General features: G+C 37.7%; 1 protein-coding gene and 1 long non-coding RNA gene across 4 annotated transcripts in view; one reads left to right on the top strand and one right to left on the bottom strand.

The window, feature by feature from the left end:
• Positions 1-78: 78 nt before the first annotated feature.
• Positions 79-7,694, bottom strand: part of LOC104912965 (leukotriene B4 receptor 1-like) — a 51,267-nt gene continuing 43,651 nt past the window's right edge. For all 3 annotated transcript variants that reach the window (XR_002119300.1, XR_795045.2, XR_004161189.1), the window contains one exon: positions 79-1,601. The gene's annotated coding sequence lies outside the window, so the exon portion shown is untranslated. The remainder of the gene's footprint in view (positions 1,602-7,694) is intronic.
• LOC116217134 lies at positions 739-2,432 on the top strand. The gene is made up of 3 exons (XR_004161190.1): positions 739-824; positions 1,406-1,523; positions 2,326-2,432. It is a non-coding gene; the product is annotated as an uncharacterized LOC116217134 (long non-coding RNA).

The following is a 7,694-nucleotide window of genomic DNA, read 5'->3' as shown; positions in this document are numbered from 1 at the left end:
GATTGAGAAGTGAAATTAGCAAGCTGTGGGTTTCTTTCCCTCTGACATCATGGCAGAAGCCCAGTCCTGTAGTCCTTGTTTTTTTTTTTTTTAACCCCCCCCCTTTCGCCTCTCCTGAGTTACCTGCCCTTGGCGCGGCTCATTTAACTCTAGTCAATCTCCCAGAGGGACAAGGCCATTGGGTCTTTGGGAAAGGTGTAGGAGGGACAGAGGGAGAATCAACGCCTGGCTGATCTGGCCTGATTGGTTTTTGAGGGAGATCAGAGGAAAACTCCCTTCTGCGGTGCTGCCTGCAGGAAGTGTATCTACCTGCTTGCAGTTCTGTGCGATCCTGGCACGCACGCCCGGGGGCTTCAATGGGGGCCGAGCGCTTCCCCCGGCCCTCTCCTCCTCCTCCTCTTTTTCTGAATTTCAAATCTGGAAAACGTGCACGTGTACTTTCTAAAGCACAACGTGCGTCTTAGCTTTGAAATGCTCAAAACGAAAAATCGTCACCTGCTTCTAATTAATTGCACTTGTGGACGTTGCTATGTCCGAATTGAGCTATCAGTGCCAGAGTTTACGCGTAACAAAAGGTGTAATTTAGCCCAGGATTTCTTTAGAGGACGTCGCTGGCAGAAAGCACTTTGCATTTTAGGCCCTGTCCTGTATGAGGCTTCAAAGCTGAATCCTATTGGTTTTGAGAAAGCATATCTGGGAGGATACCCAAAACAGAAAGTCCTGTGCTTTCTATAGAAAATGGCTGGATAAAGGACTATTTCCTTGGCATTAATTACAGTTCAAGATGAGCAGTTTTTCCTCTATAGCTCTTTTCTGTTTCACAGGTGAGATTCTGTAATGGTAAAACACCATCTGGTTTAGCTACCATAGCAATGCTGCTCTAGGCATTTCTGCTGGGTGGCAGCAGTAGGAGAATCTGTAGTGTTAGGGGCCACGAACATTTTTAGAGACACTGTCAAATTCAAATTTATCTCAAAGCAGAAATAACCAAAAAGCCTCTATAATGCTCTGATTACGCTATTACTTCTTCTATTATCAGCACTAATAAATCTCTAACAATTTTTAGAGGACAAATATTGCAAGTTATACATTTTTTTCATTTATTTAAATAGATTTTTAGTTTGTAATTCAATATCAATGTGGGGTTGAAATATACTTTTTGGTGACCAAAAACATTGCTGCTGCTAAGCCACTCCTAACAGAGGGAAAATGCAGATCCGGACATTTAACTGCAACTATCCAATACATTTAAACATTAACATCTCATTTTCTTCCCTTCTTTTAATATATTAGTTTTATAACCGGTCAGTTTTTTATGCTGCTTTAAAGTCTTATGAAGTTATGGACCCAGCTTGGTAGACACCAATTCACATGCTAAAAGCATCACTATTTACATTTATTTCAGTGAAAGTAAACTGCGGTTCAAGGACACATCCTGAAACTCAAACTTACAAGTATTTACCTGGTGGAGACCACGCAGAGAACTTCACAGCACACAGGTGCAGCTCAGTGAACTTCACAAGGTAGCTGTTAAATGCCTCTCAGCTGTTGTCTCTGCTGCTCACGTGCAGCTGAAAAGCAGTCCTGATGATATATCACAGCTGTAAAAGGGGCACATTCCCAAATACACGGAGGTGAAAACTTTAATCTGTCATGTATTTATACTTACATAATAAGAATATATTCTGCAGTGTATTTTCTGGCACTGCTGAATTCACACAATAGCTATGTTTTCTCCATCAGTACCTGTCTAGAAGAGCCTTTTTATACTCCTCCTGGTATACTGGTAATGAAGTAGCTTAACAGCCTGTTTATTGTGTATGGGATTATTCTTATCCCTTTATAAGAACGATAAAAATACTTTCAAGTGTTCTTCTTATCCCAACCTTTTGCTCTCAGTCCAAATGCACATATACCACAGAGGTGTCTGGGGGAAGGTAGTATCTGTACATATGAATGAAAATAGATTTTAGCTGTTCACAGAAAAAAAAAAGGGCTGCATTTAGCCACAAGACTGGCACAATTTAGCTACCTTTACAAGAGTGCCATTTCAAAGCCTTAACATGTAACTACTTCATACAAAACGATAACTATTGGATTTGTATGGAAGACTATACACTTCACGTGTTCTTAGACAGCTTGACATATATGCTTACAGGCATCTGTGAACTGGCATAAAGAATGTCAGTACCTCTGCACCTGTCTTGTAGGATCTAACATGAAAAAAAAAGAAAAAAGAATATAAAAAATGAATTTACTTGAGCAACGTGTCATGTTAAGGAAACCCTATTCACACCAATGCCAAAGACTTTGATACATTTGCAGGTTTGGCAATTGTCTTCCCACTCCTCTCTACGCATAACTGTCACATCACTGATTTTAAAAATGCAGAGGAATGACATCACATGTCTTCAGAGAACAGCAACAGGATCCACTTCCTGAAACACCACACTGGGCATTGCAAAGTTTATTTGTAACCGAGGTCTTGTTGAAATAAAGACTTTACGGCCCACCTTTAGCTTTAATCCTGGCAGTCATGTTTATAGACGTTCTCGTTATACAAGGATAATGGCTTGGATGGAGAATAAAAGTTTTAAAGATGAAGATTCATTGTTTTCCAATGAATTGTAGTTTTTTTTTTTCATTTATTTTCTATAATAAAGCAAAACTGGAAAATAAAAGTCTTAGATTACATGAGAAAGTTGAAGAAACTCACTTAATACATTGTGCTTGAAATGGATAAATCTGTGACAATTTCATTCTTACTACACATATTCCTCCCTCAGTTCCATAAATAGAAACAACTTGAAACAAAAACAAAGCCCTCTTTTACTACAGTATTATTAAAAACACCACTGACTGAATGTTCTGACCACAGAAGTCTTTTTGAGATAGCCAAATAAAAAGAGGATGAAACTTAGAGACATGAGATATGGAGTGATATCCTTGCTACATTCAGATCTACAGCAAAACTTGGGTTATCTTTCAGAGTAGCTAAAAGTCAGTTCTCTGTTCCAAACTTGTATGTCAAAAAGTTGTCTTCTTCCCTTCCTTCCTGCTTTACTCATCAGTTAGAAGGAGGGCAATGATTATGACTCTTGTAAAACAGCTTGAAATGCCTTGAGAAATGCAAATTCACTATGAAGTCAGGTCTAACTTCAAAATTGGTCATGCTGAGACTGTGGACAAAATGACCTCCAAACGTCTCTTCTAGAAAAAATCATTTTGTTTCTGAGAAACCAAGAAGCTAAGTTAAATAAGTATGGATCCTTGTTTATTTGCACAACAGTAACAGAATTTTTTCTGTGTGCCTCAGCCTCTCTGAAATGAATTGGTAGGGGAAATGTCATCTATAAGCAAACATGAAAAGACATTCAGGAGCCATTCAGTTCTTAACTCCTAGATGAGATTATAAGCAACTGGGGCAACATTTTCTGAAGAAGGAGCTTACTGTAATTCTTGAAACATAAACCTGTATGTTAAGATTTTTTGGCATCCTTTCTTTAACAGCAAATGAGTGGGAAAGGGCATGGGAAGAACTGCTTTGCAGTGTTCTTTGATTGCTGTCCAGATGTTTTGAGAGATCTGATTTTTTGGTCTGCCAGGTAGGTCTGTAATGATTGTAAATGTAGTGTGGAGGCCTCAAAGTAATTCCCATTGGGATAATCATAAAAGCTTGGTAATATGCAAAAATGTGTCAGAAAGGTGGTTTCTGATGGATTGGTACCCTGCAGATACTACCCTCACCAAGCCACACTGAAAGCACTCACTCACAATCCTGCACCACTGGAATTTAATTTCTTTTTGACTCAAACTAAAATGTAAAACTGATGACTAGGCTACATAAATAAAAATGAAATTGCTTTCTCTATCATTTTACGTCGTTTCTCTCCTTTATGGGCTGAAAATCAATCCATTGTCCCAATCCTACAAAAGCTGTATTCATACTCGGCTCCCACTTAATTCCAATGAAGTGTATGTTGTTTAGTTTCTGCAGATTGCAGGCTTTTGAATATCAAAGTTCTATTTTTCTATGAAACTTATGGATGGACCAAATGCACCTGCATGGTACTGTCCTTCATTAATATTATTATAAACTTACACTAAGGTTACCAGTTTAAACAATTACACAGTAAATTTAGATTTTTGTCTCCTTAGAAATCATGTTTCCCTTCAAATAAATCTTTAAGCAGTTTTCTGGAATTAGAATCATTGAAATATTAGCAGGTAGGGACCTCTGGAAGTCCTCCTGTCCAACACTGCGGTCAGAGCTGGACTACGCCAACACCAGATTGAACCACCAGTGCTTTGTCTGGGTGAGTCCTGAAAACCTCCAAGGACAATGATTCCAAACCTCCAGGAATAACCTGCTCCAACACTGCAACTACGTTGCTGATGAGAAACTTTTTCCTACTGGCCAATCTGATCTTTCAAATAATTCACTGAAACTAGTTGAGACAGGATCTTTAAGCTGTGTAAATCAGACAAGCCATGTGATAGGATTTCTGTTACCTAATGAGATGAATATGCAAGTACTTCCTGAACCTTTCAATCTGCCTTACTTGTGACTGCAAAATCACTTTCTGTAAAGCTTTATTGCTCCTAAAATCTGCCCAAATAAATTCTCAATGCAATCAGTAACATTTTTTATAGTCTCAGGTACAACATGAAAATGAAAAATTCAGCAGAAAATATTATTTCTTAGGCAAATTAATATTTTGTCTTAGATCAAGACACACACTGATAATACATCTTTATTTGGCCACTGAAAGTATATTGCACTTTACACATGTCAGTGCAAACAGCAGTAAAAAAAAAAGATTTTATGTGAGTTGTAAGTTGTTAGTTCTGCTATAATGCAACAAAAGCACCGCCAGCTTCCTTGCCCCCAGCACCACCACCACAATTTAGTGAAGAGAAGCACATATATTGATAACTCAAACTGCAATATCTAAAAGCCAAAATATTAACTTTCATTCACTTCTACACCTTCACACTGGAGGTAAAAAAAGTTTTCAGAAATTCACTGAAACACGTAATCAGCCAAAGCTATCTGAAACATGGATTTTCAACTCCAACATAAAATACAATTCGACAATGTATGAAGTGTAAGTGTTACCATCCACATCAGAAGATCATGCTATACACTACTCTCACATACTGAGAGCTGACAAGCAATTCTGCAAGATAGCAGTGATGAAAGAATTCATCAGCAAGTGAATACAAAAGACTGTATACTGGAAGTAAAAATGGCTCAGTGAAAAACAACAGACCAAATTGCACAACTAATGATGACTTAATACAAGTTACGCTTTCTCAGGCTTTACTGACAACTTGATACCAGCCTCATGAGAGCATCTTGGCAGAGAACAGTAACATGTATAGCTTTGGCTTTTTATTTAATTGTACCACAAGCCCTCAGTTGACTTAAAACACCGATAAAAATGAGGGTGTGTTCCTATAATGTTTAATTCCCATTCGACTCAGCTGCTCTAATATTTGTTTCTTCATTATAATTTAATTAAACTTATTCCACATGAGGATATGCTAATGCACATCTTTTTCTCACCAAAGAATAAACAGAAGTAAAACATAAATGCAAAACTTAAGCAAAACTTAAACAGCTGTTGAAGCACTTAGGCTTTAAGGATAATTCATTGATGAATTTTTTATAATATGCTGATGAATACAAGTACGAACATCCAAATGAGACACCATAGGCCACTACTGTACAGTCGTTTCTTGATCTTTCATCTTCATAGGGATTATTTTTTTCCAATCAACTTCATTACCAATTATTGCACATTCAGGAATTGACACGGGGATTTCACACATGATCTGCATCCTATCACATCCATTCTCAAGAATGGAACAATCTTTTCCATTAAATCAAATCTCTTACACAGCTTTTGTATTTTGGTTTTGGTTGTCTTGTATTGAAAGTACACGGCCTTAGTCTTGCTGGACTAGTTATTAACAGACTGGCAGAATTAATATGCCGTTTTACTTCTACTCTATCATTTACAACTAAGAAAGACAACTACAGTTTTGGCAGGTATCCCATGTTCTTCTACAGTACCTCTAGATGCAATTGCTTGCATGGAAGACCCTAGTTAATACTGAATTGTATTATATATTTATGTAGATACAGTCATCAGATTCTCACTCAAATTAATGTCATTGCTTCTATTCAACAAATCATCTGTTCATTTTAACTTCTGAGTATGGATAAGCAAATACCGTTGTTCCTTTGCCTTGATCACAGATTTTATTGTGCTGTGAAATAAATGATGGAAGTAAGATAGTAGTGTCCTTAGTAATATATCTTGTCGACATTAGAGTGATGTGAACTTCTGAGAAGAAATGTTGTCACACTGCAGTATGTAAATGTATTCAAGAATATATAGTTACATACCATGCACACATACTAATATGTTTGTACTAAACACACATGCACTAAATATGTTCTTCCCTTTGGTGTACTGTAGAAATTTTTAATTTAAGAGATCATCTGATGCAAGTCAGTCCATTTTATCACTTAATAAGCACAGAATTGCTTTATAAACATAGATAATAAGTAAGCACATGGCATGCAGATGGAATGAGTTCTGCCCTTTCTCTTCCCAATTTGCTGGAGTTGTGATAAAATGCTCTGACAGAGCTGTTTTATAAGTGCCAATACTACCACACCTCCTTTCTACTGCCCTCTGCTAACGTGGCACACCCTTGTTTGACAGGAAGTATCACCTTGTGTTCAGTCTTTCCTTGGTTTTCTCAAGTAACTATTTCAAGTGCAGTGTGACATAGTTACAATACATTAGTATTGTGTTTTTTTACACATAATTGTATGGTGGTAAGGAAAAGGGAAAGACTCCTAGGGCACACAGAAGAGAAAACTGCCTGACATAACCTGGGTGTGGCTATGCAGTGAGTACAGTCAACATACTGATAGTGCTCTAGGTAAAGCAGATGTCTGGGACATAACTTGGACTTACCATCATTCAGCTGCTGCTGCTAACACTGTGGGTAAAGTAGTTGGGACGTTGACTTAGGTTGACTTGCCATCATTCAACTATTGCTTCCCAATGTCCAGTGCTTTGCTTTATGTGGATGAGGGGACAGACAAGGCCAACCTCATTGTCCACAGTTTACGGGCTGATTTTGGCCTCTCCTCTCTCTTTTTTTTTATTTAAGATTGATTAAATCCTTACATGCACTATAAAAAACATACCTGCACTAAAGTAATAGAAATAGGAGCTGGCTGGCCTGCCATAATATGTGACAAACTGTGCCCTACAGCTGTGGGCTTAAAAGATAAATACCAGTATAAAAGATAAATACCAGTTTCAGGCATACCTTGTTCATCCAGCCTCATTTATTCATTCTAATCCTGCCTTTGCTGTCCTCCCCGATCTTTCAGAGATACTATTTGTGGGGCTGCACTCTGAATTGGCTTTGAAATACCGATCCTGATTTAGAAAGCTAGATACAATTCATTTAAAACTGGTTTTAACTGTTCTGTTCTGTTTGGAACACCACAGAAACTCAGTTTGGATGCAAATTCCTTAAGATGAATCCATTCCCCCATTTGGTTCAGAGGTTGGTCCCACACATAGTTATCCTATGGCAAAAAAGAAGTGACTTGTGGGAATAGGAAAATATGGAGGGTACTAATGTATTAGAGTATTATGAAT

This window comes from Meleagris gallopavo, chromosome 13, assembly GCF_000146605.3.
Source record: "Meleagris gallopavo isolate NT-WF06-2002-E0010 breed Aviagen turkey brand Nicholas breeding stock chromosome 13, Turkey_5.1, whole genome shotgun sequence".
NCBI lineage: Eukaryota > Metazoa > Chordata > Aves > Galliformes > Phasianidae > Meleagris > Meleagris gallopavo.
The sequence above is the reverse complement of the archived record's forward strand: the minus strand, read 5'-3'. Positions and strand labels throughout refer to the sequence as shown.